This window comes from Panthera pardus, unplaced genomic scaffold (genome assembly GCF_024362965.1).
Source record: "Panthera pardus isolate Hobbes unplaced genomic scaffold, ASM2436296v1 HiC_scaffold_3, whole genome shotgun sequence".
Taxonomy (NCBI): domain Eukaryota; kingdom Metazoa; phylum Chordata; class Mammalia; order Carnivora; family Felidae; genus Panthera; species Panthera pardus.
In genome coordinates this window covers 15,807,390-15,827,163 of record NW_026526876.1, presented here as the reverse complement: position 1 = coordinate 15,827,163, position 19,774 = coordinate 15,807,390, and the positions used below count along the sequence as shown (strand labels likewise).

Sequence of the window (19,774 nt, the reverse complement as noted above, 5' to 3'; positions counted from 1 at the left end):
CTCTGCCACACCTGTCTAGCCAGGCCAGCTGGCGAGGAGCTGGGCACACAGCAGGTGCCCCTGAAAGGGGGCTGAGGGCACAGAACTTGAAGAATTTCAAGGCTGCGCTGCCTTCAGCGGGGGTGGGGGGGGGGGACCTCCTCGTGGAGAGACAGCAGCGGTCACCTCTCCTGTCCGGGTCTCCCAGCCAGTGTCCGAGGGAGAGTTTGCGGCTCCAGTGCTGGACTTTGCACACCACACCTCTGGGGAGCGAGTGGGGAAGTCGGTCCCTGTAAGCGCTTTGACCGCTCGCCCTTTCTCGCATGCTGGTCCAGCCCGGGGAGCCTGACCGTGCTGACAGCGGCTTCCCCGAACAAGCCACGTGTCTCCTGGCATCCTCCGAACCCTGGGGCGGCCACACCATCGCCCTTTCTGGAAAGTGGCTCAGACGGCGACATCTCACAAACAGGGCCTGTTGCTGAGTTAACCTCCAGGATGCCTGCCGTAAAAGCCCACACCCGTGTGCACACGCGGAAACGGGGGAGCCATGTGCACACAAGGAGCTGCAGGCACAGGTGCACGTGCACACCCCCCCCTCCCCCCCAGCGCACGGGTCCCTCTCTGCACACACGCGTGTGTATACTGTGCACGCACAGCCACGCCTCCACGCCAACCCTTCCCCATAAACGTACATCAGAGTGCCGCCCCCGCCCCCGCCGGCCACTTCCACACATGCCCTGGAGGCGTTCAGCTGGTCAGCTGCTGGGGGACGTCTCTGGGCCCCGCACGGAGACGTGGCTCCGCACCTGGGCTGGGCGGTCACATCTGCCACAAACTCAATCCACGGCCCTCCAGGCGGGCGGCATGGACACAGCATCCTCCTGTCGGAAGGCCAGCCACTGGGAGTCAATGATGGGGGAAGGGCAAGGGGAGGGGCTGGGAGCAGCTCCCCCCACCCGGGGGCCCAGGCAGGGGATGCTAAGGGCCGCCGCGAATCTCCGGACCGTGGGCACATTCCAAGCTCTGCGGCTCTGCGGCAGTGCCCCTCCAGCACGGCAATAAAGCCAACGACACTTTCAATAATTCAGCAGGGAAGGGAAAACCCACCTCAGCATTGGGAGGGCGGGGGCGAGAGGAGCTGAGCAGGCGGCGGGGCGGGGGGGGGGGGGGCGGAGGGGGGACAGCAGAAGGAATCAGGGAGGGCAGGCTTGACCTCAGCCTCCCTCCCGCCTGCCGGCCCTCTCTCCGCGTCCTCCCTGAAAGGGGGGCTTCCCACACAGTGACACGTGCTGGCCACTGAGCACCGCCTCTGGTGAAGGCCCGAGAAGTCACCGGGCTGTCCCCTCCCGACACAGAAACGCCTCTGCAGGCCCCTGAGGATGAGGAGGGAACGGAGGTGGGCCACCCATCACTGCCCGGCTGTCTTCCCTGGAAAGCTGTCCTTCATGCAGCCCCCTGAGATCTGGCCCCCAGGACTGGTCTCATGGACCTTAGTGGGTCTGAGGCCCTCCTTGTCTTCTGCAGGACGGCCCTCAGATATCTGAGGCACACCAGCTGGCCGCCCCAACTCTCCTCCTCTGAGCAAACAGCTCTCACCCCTACGGGATGTCCCTTGAACGGTCCCCCGTGGCTCACGGCAGCCACCTCCAAGGGGAACCCGACATTCCACGGAGCCTCCAGCCGACCAACTCGGTCCTCCGGGAACGTGCCTCTTCTCATGCAATCCCAACAAAACGGGCTTCTGAGGGCAGCCGTTGATGCTTAGGGTGACCACACCCTCCCGTGAGCCCGGGACACTCCTGGTTCACACCATGTTAGTCGTGCCCTCAGTTTGGATGCTAAGTTATTGGTCACTGTCCTGAACGCGCCCCCCCTGCAAAGTTATCTAAAGTCGTATGTTGAACGTCACCTCTCTGCGCGGGGGTGTTCGGGGGGTGATTACAGTTGGATGAGTCACAAGAGAGCTTGCTTCCTGCCTCAGCTGCCCGCCACGTGAGGGTACGATGGTCTGCGGTTTGGCAGATGCCTTCACGGGACCTGACTGCACCAGTCCTGGGGTCTCGGACTCCAGCCTCTGGAGCCGTGTTTCAGGCCACCCGGTCCGCGGTAGTCGAGCGGACTGGACAGTCCTCTTAATTATACCGAACTCACCATCAGTTAAAACCCCTAAGTCTCCTTCCTCTTATACTCATCTGTTTAGTAGTTTTGGACCCGAGAGCAAGATTTTACGCTAATTCTTTAAAAACATTTTTTTTTTTAATGTTTATTTATCTTCGAGAGGACGGTGTGCGAGCAGGGGAAGGGCAGAGAGAGAGAGAGAGAGAAAGGGAGAGAGCAAGCAGGGGAGGGGCAGAGAGTGAGAGAGAGAGAGAGACAGACAGACAGAGGGAGACACAGAATCCGAAGCAGGCTCCAGGCTCTGAGCTGTCAGCACAGAGCCCGATGCGGGGCTGGAACTCGTGAACCGCAAGCTCATGACCTGAGCTAAAGTTGGACGTGTAACTGACCGAGCCACTCAGCCGCCCTTTACATTGATGATTAAACGTAGTTAAATTTCCTCTCTGCTCCCAGCCAGTAGACCAGGCAAACTGTTACTTATTCCTCTCAGCTTCAGATTAACTAGAACCTGGTCATCATGCCGATCACATGCTTATGTGAATCACTGATAAAAATCATCACTAGGGTGGGGCTGAGAACACAGCCCGGTGGCCCACCTCTAGGGACATCTCAGGAGCCAGCATTCTTCGGAGGTAGTCATTCAGACAATCCTGAGAGCACCCAACCAACCATACTGTTATCCTGTCCTTGATTAGAAGAGGGGATGGTCAGGCTGGACCTAAGTGGGGAAGTGATCCTTAGTGCAGTTTGGAGGAGTCGAGGAAAAGAGCCCCGAGGCTCTCCTAGGAGAGGGAGTACAGGCTAAGGCTCTGTCATAGGATGTGCCTGGCTCTTCAGAGAACGGGCAAGGTGGCCCGGGAGCTGGAGTCACGAGAACGAGGGGGAGCAGTAGGAGAGGTGGTCAGAGGAGTGATGGGGCCAGATCACATGAGGTCTTACACGGGAGGGTATTGTGAAGACTTGGCCTTTCTCCAAGAGAACTGGGAGCCGTTGGAGGATGTGAGCGCTGGGGGAGGGGCACAGTCCAACTTAGACTTTAAAAGCACTCCCATCACCCCTAGTAGTACATTCTTTAAAAAGACGGGGAGGACCTGGTGTCTAAGGAGGAATATTCGAGATCCTCCAGCCATCCTGAAGATTTCTTTAGAGCCAGTGCCCTCTGAGGAGCAGGGATGACTTCTTGGCTTGACGGGCAGCCCTCTCTTCTCCTCCCAACCTTGACTGAGAGAACATGTGCTGTGTCTCTGACGACACCAGGCACAACCTGACAGGCTGCTGGGGCGGGAGGCCCCGGGTCTGGCGTCACTGGGACCCGGGCTCCCATTCCAGCTCTGCTGACTCACTGTGTGGCTTTGAGCAGGTTACTAAACCTCTCTGAGCCTCAGTTTCCTTTCTGGCAAAGTGAGGACAACCGCATTCACCCTTCTGGATGGTGATGGGGCTGAAGAATCACCAGGGGAAAGGGCCTGGTGCCTAGGGGTGTTTGACACACGGCCGCCATTCTAGACCCAATTACGGGGATTTGCAGGCCTGTGAACGAGGGGAAAGCAGGTGTGACGCTGGGGAGGGGGAGGAGAGTGAACACATTCGCCGTGACACCGGAGAAGGAAAACTCAGACTCCGCCAGGGTGTTCAGGGGGCTCTGGGACCCGGCCGGCCTGGGGGACCCTACTGGGCATCCTGGGCGGTGACCTCGTGGCCTCGCTCTGCTCCCGCCCTCGCTCCTCCGTCCGCCCCCCCTGCTCCCTCTCCCTCCAGCTCGTCTGCAAGTGCCAGCGAGCTGGCAGGCTGGACACCTGACAAAGGAGCCGTGGAGATTTCTCGGTTCTGGCACAGACAGCCAGCCCTGTGTGCCGAGGGCCGGCAGAGGAATAACGAAGTCCTGAGAGACGGAGGCTGCAGGCCGAACAGCAGAGCAAGGGAACATCCACAGACGCGAGGTGGGCCTCCGCTTTTCCGTGGTTTTCCCTTTGTTCCCACAGACCTGCCGGAGGCGGCCCCGGCGATGTCAGAAACCAAGGAGGCCCCCCCCCGGAGGAAGCGACCATTTGACGGAGTTATCGGTCTGATCGGTTCAGCGTATCCCCGGCACCTAGCACAGTGCCTGGCGCGTAGTAGGTGCTCACGGCACCTGCGCTGACCGGGTCACTGGTGCTGCACTGGGCCTGTCCCTTCACGGGAAGATCAGGTGTGGGAGTGGGGCCCTGCCCGTCGTCTGCCGGCTGGGGTGCGAGGGGGAGGGTGGCGTGGAGAGGTGACCTAATCACAAATGAGTACTTACTATTACGTAAATTCGTAACTTTTCAGAAAAACCATTCCTAAACTGCCTAAAGCAAATGTGAGGTCCATGCAGACTCCAGGGTCTGCTGTCCACCTGCAGCAGCGGGAGGCAGGAGCCCCCGTGGGCCGTGGGGTGGGTCAGAGGACAGAAGCAAAGTGCCAGCAAGATCCTGAGCAGCTGGAGGGATGCAGGGGGTGGTCCCGGTGCCCAGGGGAGGGCGGGAGGACCCAGAGGCAGAGGGAGGAGTGGCCAGGTCCTCTGTGCGGATTTCTCCCCTCCAGCCACGTCGCCGAGGCCAGGGAGGTCCCAAATCACAACCATCGCATCGTTAGCGACCTCTCCTCTGCTGAGGGGCGAACAGACACAGACGCTGATTTTAGCCATCAGTAGGAATAAAATCCGCCTTCTTTTCAGACCACCCCCACGGAGACCACCTGTCCTCCTGTCAGTCGCCGTGAGGGCCGACAGGATCAAAAGGCATCGGTGTGGGCAGCCAGGCCGGCCTTCCCTCCATCAAAGGCACACGTCCAAGTGGCTGGACTTGCACGGGCCTCTCCCATCACGGCTTCTGTCTTAGGAGGATCATGCCGAGGCCTCCTCTCTCTCCCCTGGAGAGCCCTCTGTGCGCCCCCGGGCATGTGCCTTGGGCACAGCCGTCCACCCTGGAGCAGGTGGGGCGGCTGTGAAGTCAGAGAGAGAGAGATGTGTGTCTTGCTCTCTGCACCGTGACCTGCCTCCCGCTCCCTGAAACCGGATGATAAATTACTCTGCCCAAGCGGAACACGCCCGGACAAGCCTCCTTTCCAACTGTAATTAATACCCTGGGGAAAACACAGACTCGGGGTTTTCATACTTCGGCACAAACACGCACGAGTACACAGGCTCTTCTTTCTGTCACCCTACCCGATCCCCTCTCAAATATTTAGTGTCCTGCCTCTTTTGCGGGTAGCACAAAACCACCCAGCTGGATACATCCTGAAAGTCAAGGGAGGCATCGGGGACCCTTTTCAGTCCCTGTGACACAGGACTTGGGAATTTTCTGGCACGCGGTTCTCCTGTTGCTCACGCAATGCAGCTTTGGCCTTAGCGGAGTCAGAAACGGCCGTGGGTTTGGGTGAACGCTTTGTGGTCAACATTTTTGGGCATCTCCCCCTACCCTTTTCTTTCCATTGTACAGCCTAACTGATGCACTAGTCCAAACACACATGTGCGTGCACATCAGAGAGCTCCGAGCATCTGATACTCCCAAAAAAGCTCTATAATGAGTGAGGAGCTTTGTAGTCCCATGAAACTAGAGAGCCAACCACCCTGACAATGAGAATGCTTTCTCGAAGGAGAGGAGAGCCCTCACGGGCCGGAGATGGGGGGTGGGGGGTGGAGTCTGTGTCCCATGCTGGTCAGTTGGCTCCTTTGGCATGACAAGTGGAGGCACCTATGACAGGAGCTCAGACACTCAGTTTAAGAAACCCACACTCTTACTGGGAACCTCAACTTTGCTCAAGGAAAATTCTCAGCATGAAACGAAGCCTGGATAGTCGGGGCTGTGGTCTTGCCTCAGCCATTGCAGCCTGAGCCTGGGCAGATCATTTGCCCGTCCTCGGCCTCAGTTTCCCCATCCATAAGATGGACCCTGCTGGGAGGGTCAAACGGGATAACACGTGTCGGATGTGCTGACAGCAGTCTGAGGCCCTTAAAGGCCGGAAAGTGCCGTGCACAGATAAAGAACGTGGCTCTGTCCACACCCAGGTTGGCAGAGGGTGGGTGAGGGGACTGGGATTCAGAAGAATGAATAGCCTGGGCCTCGGATGGGTCCTCCTCCCTGCTTGGTTTCTCTTGTTAGGGCAAAGAGGACTCTGTCCCCAGTGCTCTGTGACACGCTTCCTTGGAGAGGCGGCGGGGCTGCTGGGAGGCACTGGTTCCCTTCTCTCCGGGTTTCTGACCTCCCCTACCACCGAGGTTTTGAGAGCCTTGGAGGCATTGTTCCCCCTCCCTTATTCTTTACCATCAAAGTGTTCCGGAAAAAAGGCTCCACGAAGAGCACTCTGCAACCATCTTTCAAGAGCTATGCTCCTACTGCTGCAGATTCCTCTGCACTGAGGAGAAGGAGGCCAATCTCAAGACAAACGGAACAACAGCGCTGGTCTGTATGCTCGGACCACGTGTTCCCACGAGCCTCCAACCAGGGCTGGCTGAGGAGGGAAATGGGGATGAGGGCCGGCAACGGACCTGTGTGTCCCTGGGGCTGCCTGCATGTGTGTGCGCATGGGCGTCTCCAGACCACGTGTGACAGGATCTGAGTTCAGGCAGGAGAAAGTTTCCACTTCCAGTCAAGATGGAGGAACGGGGACTGAATTACTCTCCCACCTGGCACAGTGGCAAGCAACTCAGAACGGTTTTCAAGACACAGGACCACATACTGTCCTGTCCATCAGCAAGGACAGTGATCCCTGAGAGGCGGGAAACAGTGAGGGGAGCCCCCCATGGCTCACTGTGTGCAGAACTTCTAGGCTAAGACGCAGGGACCACAAGCGGAGCCCAGTGGGCTCCCTGAGCTGAGGAGTCAGGGCTGAGAGTCCAGGGACACCAACATGGCTGGAGTTGCAAAACAGAGGGCTGGAGAGCGGGGAACTGGACAGAGGGAGACCCTGGAGAACCAGAGAGGGTCCCCGTGAGTGTCCAGCCGAGTACTGATCATCCCGTGCATTTGAGGAAAAGCCCTGAGGCTGAGGAAAGAACCACATGAACGGTTAGGGGAAACCGTGCTCAGCATGCACACGGGGCCAGGAAACGTGTGTGTCCCCACCAGCCTCACTGGAGCCCTTCACGGTTCATGGAACAACGGGTAGAACGCTCAGACGACCTTGCCTTGGCAGTGGGATCACTTGATGGGGACTAACCATGCCTCGGGCCCATCCAGCAAACCTTAGCAGTAAGATCTGAGAGGAAGGGATCAAACTGCTTCTGAGTAATTTAACTGCATCCCAGAATAAAATCCGAGGATATTTATAGGAATAGAAGTAGCCAGCACCCCGCAAGGTAGAATTTACAATGTCCAGCATCCAGTCAAAGATTACCAGGCACACGGGAAATGAGGAGAAAAAAAATCAATCATTCGAAACTGACCTGGAACTGACACATATGTTGGAATTAGCAGACAAGGGCGTTAAAACAATTGTAACTATATTCCACGTGTTCCAGAAAGTAAGTAGAGACATGTAAGATACTGGAAAATGTGCAAATTCAACCTGTGGAATATGAACTACAACATCTGATGTGAAAAAAAAAAATACACCGGATGAAATTAATGGCAGATTAAACACTGCAGGAGAAAATGTTAGAAGGCGCCAGGGAAACAGGACACATTCTGTACAGAGGAACAAAGACGAAAATGACAGCAGGCTTTGAGACCACGGGAGCTGTGAAGGCCCTGAACCTTTGCAGCACTGAAAGAAAAAGCACCTGTCAACCCAGACCTCTGCACCCTGCAAAAATGTCTTCCAAAATGAAGTTGAAATAAAGACTTTTTCAGATACACAAACACTGAAAGAATTTACCACCGGCAGGTTGGTGCTGTATGTTAAGAAATACTGAAGGGAGTCCTTCGGAGAGAAGGGAAATGACACTAGATGGAAATATGGATCCACACAAAGGAATGGAGACCACCAGAAATGGTAGCTATATGGATAAACACAGGAGAGCTTTTTTCTTATCACTTAAATCTCTTTAAAATACTACTTACTGTCTAAACAAAGAAATACAAATAGCATTATGTTGTAAGGCTTATAACATATGTATATAAGGCCAGGATGGAGAAATGGAAGTATGCTTGTACTGTATGTCAAGTGGGTTAACAATCATTTGAAGGTAGGTGGGAACCAGCTTACAAAACTCATAAACTCTAAAGCAACCATCAATATAACAAAACAAAGAGTGATAACTAATAGGTCAGGAATGGAAATAAAATGGAACACAATCATTTTAAAAACTCTGTTCAAAAGACAGCAAACAAAAAAGGAAAAAGGAAATAAAGAAAAATAGGAAAACAGGGGTGCCTGGGTGGCTCGGTCAGTTAAATTTCCTACTTCAGCTCAGGTCACGATCTCACAGTTCATGAGTTCAAGCCCCGCATCGGGCTCCATGCTAATGGGGAGGGGACTGCTTGGGACTCTCTCTCTCTCTCTGCCCCTTCCTCACTCTCTCTCCCCCTCTCAAAACAAATAAACGAACTTAAAAAATAGTGAGTGATAGACTCGTTTCGAGTTTGGAAATCCAATTCATCTGATTCACAAACTGAAAAAGCACCTATCATTTCAACAGACACAAGAAAAGAGTTTAAGAAAACTCAACATCCTTTCTTAATAAAAACCGATAAAAACTCTCAGCACGCTGGCGACAGACGAGGAATGAAAGGGAACCTATGAAAAACCTACAGCTAACGTGACAATTAGTAGAAGAATTACTTTCCCTTTACTATCGGGAACAAAACAAGGCTGTTTACTCTCATGACACTTCTGTTCAACGGTGTGCTAGAGGTTCTAGCTGGTGGAGCAAAAAGCAACAGCAACGAGTAAAGACATCAGGATTGAAGAGGGAAAAGTAAACTTGTCTTTATCAATGGATCATCTGTATCAACGTGATCGTCTGCAGAAAATATGATGAAATCCACAAAAAAGCTACCAGAACTGACAGGTAAGTTTGATAAAGGTGTGGAACTCAAGATCAACATACACACAGTTTTAAAAAATGACCATACACTAGCAACAGTCAGAAATTGAAGGAAAAATACCATTTAAAGTAGCCATAAAAAATATGAAATACTTAGGGTAAGTTCGACAAAAGTTGTGCAAGACCCGCCGGCTGAAAAGTACAAACCACTGTGGAGAGAAGTTAAAGAAGTCTTAAATCAATGGGGGGGGCATAACTTGTTGATGAGGCAGAAGACTCCATATGGTTAAGATGTTAATGATCCCGCCCCCCTCCCCGGCCAGCCAAGTGATCTATAGATTCAATGCCATCCATATGGAAATTTAAGGGGCCTAGAGTAGCCAATACAACTTTGAAAAACAAGAACAAAGTTGGAGGGTTAACATCACCTGATTTCAAGATTTATTATAGAGTTATGATAGTCATGACAGTGTGCAATGGCACCGAGACAGACTACATATAGATCAAAGGGATCAGGTCCATATGACAACAGATTTTTGACAAGGTTGCAAAGGCAATTCAAAGGAGAAAGGATAGTCTTTTAATAAGTAATATTGAAATCAATGCACAGCTTCAGTTCAGAAAAATGAACCTCAACCCATACCTTGTACCACATGCAGGAAGGAACTCAAGATAAACCAGAAACCTAAACATAAAATCTAACACCTACAAAATGTCTAAAGAAAGTACAGGAGAAGAAAATCTTTGTGACCTAGGGTCAGGCTAAGCTTTCTCAGATACAACATCGTAAGTATGATCGTAAGAACAAATGGATAGACTGGAATTTATCAAAATTTAAAACGCCAGCTCTTCCAAGGACACTGTTACGCGAGTAGAAAGACAGATCAGTTAGGAGGAAATGCCTGCACAGCATGCATCTGTAAGGGACTTGTATTCAGTATATATAAAGAACCCCCCCAAATGCAACAGTACGGAGACAAATACCCAATTTAAAAAAACAGGCAAAAGTTGGAAAAGACACTTCACTGAGGATGATGGACGTCAACCAACCACATGGAAAGATGTCCAGCATCACTCATCAGCAGGGAAATGCAAACGAAACCACGATGAGACACCACCCCGATGCCCATCATAATGGCGAAAATTACCACAGCCAACGGCACCAAGTGTTGGAGAGGATGTAGAGTAATCGACAAGTGTTGGAGAGACGGGTGTAATTCCCGCACGTTGCCGGCGGGCAGGCGAAATGGTACAACCACTTGGGAAAAACACTTTGACGTTTCCTTAAAAAGTGAAACACAGGCTCACCATGAACTCTAGTCATTTCGCTTGTGGGTGTTCTACCCGAGAGAAAAGAAGGCATGTGTCTCACAAACACCTGTACGGGAATAATGTGTAATAACCAAAAAGCTTGGTGTCTTTCCAGGGGTGAACGGAGAAAACACGCCGTAGTGAACTCGCAGCCTGGAACACCGCTCGGCAACAAAAAGGCATCAGCTATTCGCACACACCATGACCTGGGGGAGTCTCAGAATACTTATTCTGACAACAAGAAGGAGCGCATACGGTACGATTTTATCTGTCTAGAACGTAGGGAATACACACCGTTCTAGAGCGACGGGACTCACGCAGATCAGTGTTTGCCGGGAAAGGGGACTGGAGAGCACGGAGGGAGAGACAAAAGATACATCCTTCGAAGGAGACTGATGGATACGTCCAGTATCTTGATTGTAATGATGACGTCAGGGGTACAAACAGGTGTCAGAACTTAATCAAATTGCACACTCTAACACGCGTAGTCGATTGTGCGCGCAGACCTGGGCAAAGCTGTTCAAAAAACAAACGTGCGAAAACCTGAGCTTACGAGGCAGACAAATCGCCGTGTCACCCCTTAGGAGGGGGATTCCTTGACCTACACACAGATTCACCTGAGGACTCCTTCGGTTGTTTCCCTGTAAAGTAAGACTCGGTTTACAAAATGGCACGTCCAGGAGGCTCTGCCTTGCAGGGGGGAGACCTCGCCGATGAGAGCACGAGGCCCACGCCGGCACACTTTCTTCGTCTCCCCCCAATCGAACTGCATCGGACGCTGACGGACAGCCCCCGGCCCCTCCCAGGGGACCCTGTCATGCACGGGAACAGGAGCCTTGAGCTCTGCCTCACTGTCTCCGTCCCACCAGTGAGCGGGGCCAGGACTGCCCTTTCCACGAACCCGGGTGGCCCTGCGGTGGCCGGCTTCTAGGACACAGCCCCCTGGCCATTTGGACAGTGCCCACTTTTGAGGCCAGCGTGTACTTGGGGGTAAAAACAATACAAAAGAGATCACCAAAAGGAGTTTCCGGTGTTTGGCTCAGGCGGACATCAGACCCTGCCACCCAACAGCTTTGTTTTGCCTTTTGGATCTGCGGAAAACGCTGGGCTATCTTGGGCCCAAGGCCTGAGACCCAGGAGCACTGCCCCCAACCCCGAGGAAGCCAGCGGGGAGCCCAGGGTTACAAACACATGGCACACCCGCACTGTCTAATCTGTTCACAACAGATAATACATCACAGCTACGATAGAATTTTCTGCAAAGTCAAATTCTGCAAGCGAATCTTCGAAGGAGATCGGCTGCAGGCGGGTGATGGAGGTTTGGCTGCAAGGAGTGCGCAGACCGAGGGCTGGGGTCATGGACCGGGGATTGGGGTCAGGAGGGTCCGGTCCCCCCCCCACGAGGGTCACTGCTGGGACCTGAGCCGATTCTGCGGCCCCCTCCCCGAGGAGACTGGGCCACGTGGGGACATGCAGCACCCCAGGCTCCGAAGGCCAGGGGAACGCGCATCTGTGCCCCAAGTACCTGGGGTCGGGGGTGGGGGCAGAGCAAAGGAGCGGGGAGGAGGGACTGTTTCTCTGGCTGGTGGCAGTTGCTAAGCAATGTCACCCATAAACACACTCCTGTCCCCTCATTTCCCTTCTGGCTCCTCTGGTCCCCACACCTGCCTTCCCAGCACAACTCGGGCTGGCGCTTTGGGGGACAAGAGAGGACACGCCATCGAGTGCGAAGCAAGCCAAACTCTCCATTCTCTGCCCCCCCCCCCAGCCCCCTCCCTCCAGTGAGCAGGGAGCCCCGGAAACCCCTGGCATTCTTCAGCAGCAGCACCCAAGATGTTCAACATGCTCACATCTGTCAAAAACTATTCAGGAAAAAAAAAAAAAAAAAAAAAAGAAAGTCTTTATACCTTTTATTCAGCCAATTTTTCCCGAGGCACTGTGGGCTCTCTAAGAAAAGAAAAAGAGAGAGGAGAGAGAATTACAATCAATGTCGCCACCGCGCATCTGGTTGCTGGCTGCTATTTGCTCACTGACTAGTCAAGTCTGGAGGAGGGAGCGCTGCCTCCCCGGGAGCCAAGGAGACCTGCCCCAGGAGAAGCCCCTGTGCCGCGTGCGCCTGCAGCGTGGCCGGGAGCCCACGTCTGGTTTAACGAAGACAACGGAAAACACAACACCGTGGGCCTGGGGTCCACATTTTCCTAACCCGTCTTCTGCGTAACTCTGGGGACACTCTCGTGCGTTTTCTCTCTCTCTTCTGCTCGCCCCGAACTCTGAGTTTCCCTTTCCTCTTCTTCCCCCCCTCCCCCAGCACCTGGTTCTGAGGTTACCTGCACACAGAGACTTTGCCGACTGATGGAGGTATTTAATCCCAAACGGGGACCTCCCTCCCCCGCCCCCGGTCACTCTGCATGGATCTCTTCCCACCTCCGAGGTCACTCATGGCGGGTAGATCTATTTTCATATCAGTCAAAGTAGGAAGGGAGGTAGGAGCATATTCTAAATCCCACAAACACACGATTTCAGCAGTGACTACACGTTGTGTGGAATTGTGTGATGTTTCCAGGAGCTTCCATCAGCAGAGGTGGCCCAGCCAGACTAGCAGGGGCCATGTATTTACTCATTTTACGGTCCGGGGCCTGGGGCCAGAGAGACCAAGGCACTTGCCTAAAGTCACAAAGCTGAGCTTGGGGGCCTGGGGACCGCACAAGTGTGTCTGAACCCCTAATCCTGCCTTCAGAGATTAGAAACGAGGGGTGTGCTGCTTTGGATGCTGTGTCTCCCTCTCTCTCTGCCCCTCCCCTGCTTGTGCTCTGTCTCTCTCTCTCTCTCTCTCTCTCTCTCTCAAAAATGAATAAATATTTAAAAAAATTGGCAAAAAAAATAGAAATGAGGGGTGTGCGTGTGTCCACTAAGTGCTTCTTCTGGACATATATTTTCCTTATTTATATCAATAAAGTTTCAGAGTTTCTTTTAAAAGATTTTCATTCTAAGTAAGCTCTCCACCCAACATGGGGCTCGAACTTACAACCCAAGTTCAAGGGCTGCACACTCCACAGATGGAGACAAGCCAGCTGCTCCTTGTGTTTCATAAGTATATGTGTACGGATTGTGTACATCTTGTTACTTTTTTAATTTCTATGTTTTTAATGTTTATTTACTTTTGAGAGAGAGAGAGAGACCGAGCATGAGCAGGGAGGGGCAGAGAGAGAGGGAGACACAGAATCGGAAGCAGGCTCCAGGCTCTGAGCTGTCAGCACAGAGCCCGACGCGGGGCTCGAACCCACGGACCGTGAGATCGTGACCTGAGCCGAAGTCGGACGCTCAACCAACTGAACCACCCAGGCGCCCCAATGTTTATTTCCTTTTGAGAGAGATAGAGAGCGAGCAGGGGAGGGGCAGAGAGAGAGAGGGAGACACAGAATCTGAAGCAGGCTCCAGGCTCCGAGCTGCCAGCACAGAGCCCCACATGGGGCTCGAACTCATGAACTGTGAGATCACGACCTGAGCCAAAGTCGGACGCTCAACTGACTGAGCCACCCAGGCGCCCCAGTGCACATCTTTTTAAATTGTGGCAAAATACTGTAAAATTTATCATTTTAACCATTGTACAGTGTACAAGCCAGTGGCATTAGGTACAGTCACATGGTTGTGCAACCAGTATCTGGTTCTAGAACTTTCTGTCACCCTGAAAGGAAAGTGTATACTCCTTAAACAGTCCCTCCCCCTTCCCTTCTCCCGTGTGTGTGTGTGTGTGTGTGTGTGTGTGTGTGTGTGTGTTTTAAACTTATCATAAACCAGAAAAAAAAAAAAAGCAAGCGAAAAGCTTCTAGAATCCAAAGGCACCCAGACGGGGCCTCTTTCTTGAGAAGGAAAAAATCACTGTCGTTTACCATTGTCAACATGGTCCTGAAGAGCAAATACAGACAACTGTAGCCTCGCTCAGCCCTCGTAACCCTAAGGAGCGTGCACTGTTCTATCCTCCCTTTTCACAAGAGGAAATGCGCGAATGGGCAAAGCAGCGGCACCCCCAGTCACCGGGACGGCTGGTTTCCTGGGGGGCAGGGTCCCACTGCCCACACTCCCTCCCACCCGCTAGAGGAAGGTGCCCTTCTCGGCGGGCAGTGAACACTTAGCTGCACAGAGCCCGCCGGACATGCTGTTGGAGCTGGTGACGGTCACCACGGCTGCGTTTCGTGGGCGGTCTGCCCCCGTCCCCCCCAGGGCCCCCGGCCTCAGCAGAGAGGGCTGTGGGCCAAGGTGGGGCTCACACGGTGGGGAAACGGGCGTTGAGGCGGCCCGGCCGCAGCCTGGTTGCTGATTGGCGCGTTCCCTCTCCCGCACGGTGGCAAAAGCCACTTCTGGCACGTTTGCACACGCGGCTCACGGAGGGACTCTGGGGAGGGGCAGGCGTGATCGGAAGGCCCCGCCAGACGAAGGCGTCGTTACAAAATGAGACGGATTGAATCAATCCACTCGCATCAACCGCTGCCTTCAGTTGATTTGGGGGTTTTCTTATTGTTGACTTTTTCCTTGGTTTCTTAAAGTGAGTTTTCCTCCCGATTCAATTTAGTTCCATTTAATCCAATCCATCCAGCCCCGGTGAGCAAACAGCCCAGAGCGCGGGTCTGGGCCAAGCGCACGGCACGGGAGCTGGGTGAGAGGAGTCTGCCTCCCGGCCCCGCAGTCGGAGGGTCTGGGGTACAGGACCGCGCCTTGCCCGCCCTGCGTCCCTCCCACCCGACAACTCCCACGCCTCCCTCTGGATCCTCTGCTCTCCAGGCTCCGTGCCCAACCCGCAGATTTCCTCTAAGTGCCGGGGACGCTGGGCCCCGGGATCTACAACAGGCGACACCAGCACAGGTCAGGGCGGGCAAGGCAGTCCCATCCTTACCCGCCAGCCTTGACCTCCAGGCTCCTCGAACAGTCTCCGAGTTCCCCGAAATGCCTCTCACTGTCCTGAGTGTCCTCGTTTGGGCAAAGCAAAAACCATGTAGCATGAACACCGGCATTACACCTGCCGGGTCCCCGTCGGGAGACTCAGAGGCTGGGACCCACGTCCATCTCCAAAGAGCCTCTGTGTTTTTGAAAAATTCAGAACCAGAGGGATGGTTGGAGGGCCCGCTGAGCCTGATGTCTCCAGCGTCCGTGGCACACAGAGGGCAGCCCTGTCTTCCCTGAGCTTCAGGCCAGGCCCTTCCTTGTCCTCTGTCGGGGGGAGAACCTCTGGGGGGGAGTGAGCTCTCCCCCACGCCTCGCGGTGTGAAAGGGAAGCGGCCCCCATTTAAACCCACTCCTGCTGTGGTCCGGCCACACTCTAAAGGACGGGCCGACCTGGATGGGGCCTGCCTTGCATTTCTGGGATGAGCAGGGGCTCCCCGCCCGCCTCTACTCTAGCACGTCGCCCACCCCGCCCTACCACCCGTCCTGGGGGCGAGGGACGGAGAGGGAGGGAGGCCCCCGGAGTCTTGCTTGATGACGCCCGAGGGCAAGCTCGTGGGTCAGGAAATACGGAGCTGATTCTCGGCCTCTCTGTTAGCAAACACTGCTCTCTGCCGCTCAGCGGGATAATCAATTATGGTGATTTTTGCCTGGATGATCAGGTTCCTGGAGGAGCACAGCTCATTAGGCCAGGGGTGCTGACTTCCCCACGTGCGTCTGTGGAAAGACCCTTCAGCAGAGTCCAAACAGAGCGAGACGCATTCACCGAATTCGGAGGGTCCTCGCCCAGCCCACCCCTACTGCGACGGCCTCCACACGATGTCTGCGGAGCCATGAGACGGTGGTGACTCTGCCGGGCGGGGGAGGGGGGCATAGACTGCCCCCCACCCGTAGGCGTGGGAACTCCCACTGTGCGGCACGGCCTCCCGCACTTGACTTCAAACCCCACCTGCAGAGCCTGGCTCGGGGCCGCCCCCCAGGGAGGCAGTGGACGTCTGCTGAGTGAATGAATGATTGAATGAACGAACGAAGGAACTAGCCAGTAAGCATTTGCCTCCAGGGACCTGAACTGCACTACCGTTTAGAAGAAGGGATTGGGGGGCACCTGGGTGGTTTAGTCAGTTAAGCGTCCAACTTTGGCTCAGACAATGATCTCGCGGTTCGTGGGTTCAAGCCCCACGTCGGGCTCTGTGCTGACAGCTCAGAGCCTGGAGCCTGCTTTGTGGATTCCGTGTCTCCCTCTCTGTCTGCCCCTCCCTAGCTTGCGCTCTTTCTCTCTCTCTCTCTCAAAAATAGATAAACACTGAAAAGAGAAGAAGGGACTGGGTTCTTCTAGAGTGATCTTTGCTCTGGGGGATCCCTGTCGTGGACGCGATTCACCCCCCCACGGAGACCCTTCCCCGTCTCGCTGCCTGCTTGGATCTCCCTGCATCCACCAGCAACCAGAGCACAGCCTCGCCCCAGCCTCCGTCTAGTCCCCTCCACGCTGACCCCGCGTGGGCTTCCCTCCCCAATTCTCCTCCTCCATCCAAATGACACAGGTGACCCCTGTGTCCCTGCTTCCTTTGGTACATAACACGTTTTGTCCTTCAGAAATTAAACTCCGGCTCACGGGTATTGCCCTTGTCATGAAAAGAACACGTGTCCATTGATAAAACCAGGTTTTAGTGTGGCTCATGCCAAACAATTTGCCAGACACGCGCCCCTTAGGTCGAAGCACAGACCCTGCCCGCTCGCGACGGCCCTTCGTTTGCCGTGGACTCCCCGCTGGGCAGGAAACGGAAGGATGCGGAGAAGGCGGAACACGGATTCGTGACCGGCTGGGACTCCTCTTCGCTAAAGGTGCCTTTCTAGTCACCGTCTTGGGTCTCACAGATGGAGCGTCGACGACGCACCGGACACGGAGTGCGCGTTACGAGCCCCGAATGAGCGCCACGAGGTGGGCGACGTTCTCCCCGATGGCCGGGTGAGAGAGGGGCGCTCAGATGTTCATCCCGGTCCACTCCACCTTCGTCCCAGCCTCCTGCGCTTCCGGGGAAGGGTGCTCGGACCGCCCGTCATTCTGGAACACCTGTGCTCCTCAGCTCCAGGGGCAAGAGTCAGCCGCAGGTGCCTTTGCTCCGGTGGGGGTGGGGGGGGAAGCGGCCTCTCCCTGAGGTGGGTCCAGGAGGGAAATGTTTGCCCATGCTGACGGGGCCAAGGACGCTGCCGGTGACGACAGACCCAGTTTTAAAAACGCTCCTTTCTTTATATATTTGAGAGAGTGAGAGAGAGGGAGGCAGACAGAATCCCAAGCAGGCTCCACATTCAGCGCAGAGCCTGACACGGGGCTGGATCCCCCCACCCCACGATCATGACCGGAGCTGAAATCAAGAGCCAGACGCCTAAGTGACCGAGCCCCCCGGGCGCCCCCGACAACAGACCCGTTTTTGCAGGAGGAGGCTCCGATGTCTGCAGCAGGGAGAGGGGGTCTTTCTACCAGAACATGGCGCACGTAACGAAATGCCCCGGCCTGGGCGGCTTGAGCAGCGCCGGAGGCAGGGAGGTCCAGGGTCAGGGTGCGGGCCCACTCGGGTCCCGGCCGGAGCCTGCTTCCTGTCTTCCTGCTGTCCTCACCTGGCGCGCACCCAGCGAGCTCTCGTGTCTTCTTACAAGGACCGTAATCCCAGCCTCGGGGTCTCATCTGACGCTGTTCACCTCCCAAAGGCCCCCTGGTGCCGTCACGGTGGGGGGGCAGGAGGTCAGCCGGAGCACTTGGGGGACACACTCATTCAGTCCGGGATGCATGGCGGGTCCGCTTTTGCTTTGCTTTTCTCCTTCTGTGTTTTCCCCACGCGCAGGGACAGCAATGGTTTTTTCACAGGACAGACGCCACTGGTGTTGAATGTGTTGCAGGGGTGCAGCTGCAGGTGGCGGGAAGGGCCTCGGGGGGGGGGCCCTCTGCCCACCCCAGGGGGTGCACCTGCCCTCCTGGAGGGGGGGGGGCTCGGGGTGGCTCCGGGAGGCCTGCCTGTCCTCCGTGACTCCTGTCACCTTACCCGGGATTTTATTAAATGGCCCGTTTTGTACTCTCTCTCTCTAAGGGGAATTGGAGGTGAAGGGCGCAATTTTATAAATAAAAAATTAACTGTGGGTGGCTTAAACATGACTTTTGATGATGGAGATCATGATGTTAGAGCCACTTCAATTTAAAGGGTTTTTTTTTTTCCTTCTGAAAAGAACTTCACCTTTGGAGAGGAGAGGAGAGAGGAGGGGAGGGGAGGGCGCTGGCTCACATCTCAGAGGCCTCAAGCCACTGTGGGAGGGACTGGGAAGTTCTAGCAGGTTCTGGCCATCGGGGTTTTGAGCCCACAGCCCACACAGTTCTCAGGGTGGGGCCAGCCCCTGAATGGCCCCCTCAGGGCAGGGCAGGGGTACGGTCACTCTGTGCTGGTGGCAGCCTGGATCCCTCTCCCAGGAAGCCTGGCGGGGCTCAGGGCCTGCCCGCCAGAGCCCCCGCTACAAGGTGTGTGCCCTCAGGCCGGAAGTCCTGTCCCAGTCCGGCCCCTGCGATGCTGATCCGCTGCTGACACCAAGTGCACACGGGTAAAGCCCACCCGGCGGAGTAGCGAGTCTCCTGGTCCCAGGACACGAGCAGAGCAGCTCTGCCCGTGTGTACACCCTCCCACCTGTGCCCCAGGCCCTGCCTTCCTCTGACCTGCTGTGGCCAGCGGGCTCCCTCCCCTGGCTGTGTTGGGCTCGCCAGGCCCAGCCCAGTGGCCCGGAGCTCTGCACGGCCCTGGATACCTTCCTCACATCACTCCGGCTAGATCTGGGGGGCTGGGGTCTGCGGGCACCTTGCCCTCGCTGGGAGGGGCCGTGGGGGAAGAAGCTTCTGTGCTTGGCTGAACTCAGCACGGATCTGGGAAGTGAAGGGGGCTCACTGGTCCCAGGGCAGGTGACACCCGCAGCCAAGTGGCATTTATAGCATCCACGGTGTCCACAGGCACTGCTGAGTATCACCCTCTTGCCCCGGGTGGGCCAGGGGTGGAAACTGAGGCCCAGAGAGGGAAACTCCCCAAGGTCGACAGAGTCCAGAGACTCCGTTGTGGGCACGGAAACTTCCCTGGGCCCCCGAGCCCTGGAGAGGAGGCAGGCGGGCGGGCGTTCAGCTTCTTCCTAAGAGCTTTCAGTAGGCACCCCCGCTGACCAGTCCAGCATCGGGTTGTTTCGATGAGTCTGCAGGACCCCACGGGCCGATGGCGCGCGGACAAGATGCCAGCTGTACCGGGTGGAATCACATCCCCCAGAGACACATGCCCACCTGGAACCCCAGAACGGGATTCCCTTATTTGGGAACAGGGTCTTTGCAGGTGTAAGGTGTAGTTAAGGGTCAACATGGGGTCGCCCTGGATTAGGGGGGCTCTAGCTGCAATGAGTGTCCCTCTGGGGACCAGGAAGGAGAAGACACCAGGCACAGGGGACAGGCCGTGGGACGACAGA

At 55.4% G+C, this 19,774-nt stretch overlaps 1 protein-coding gene across 4 annotated transcripts in view; it reads right to left on the bottom strand.

Annotated features, from left to right (window-relative positions):
* The window catches only part of RBFOX3 (RNA binding fox-1 homolog 3), a 422,631-nt gene that overhangs the window by 112,060 nt on the left and 290,797 nt on the right, over positions 1-19,774 (bottom strand). For 3 of the 4 annotated variants that reach the window (XM_053892954.1, XM_053892952.1, XM_019466023.2), the window contains one exon: positions 12,262-12,301. The exons of the other annotated variant lie outside the window; for it this stretch is intronic. The gene's annotated coding sequence lies outside the window, so the exon portion shown is untranslated. The remainder of the gene's footprint in view (positions 1-12,261; positions 12,302-19,774) is intronic. 4 annotated transcript variants of the gene reach the window in all.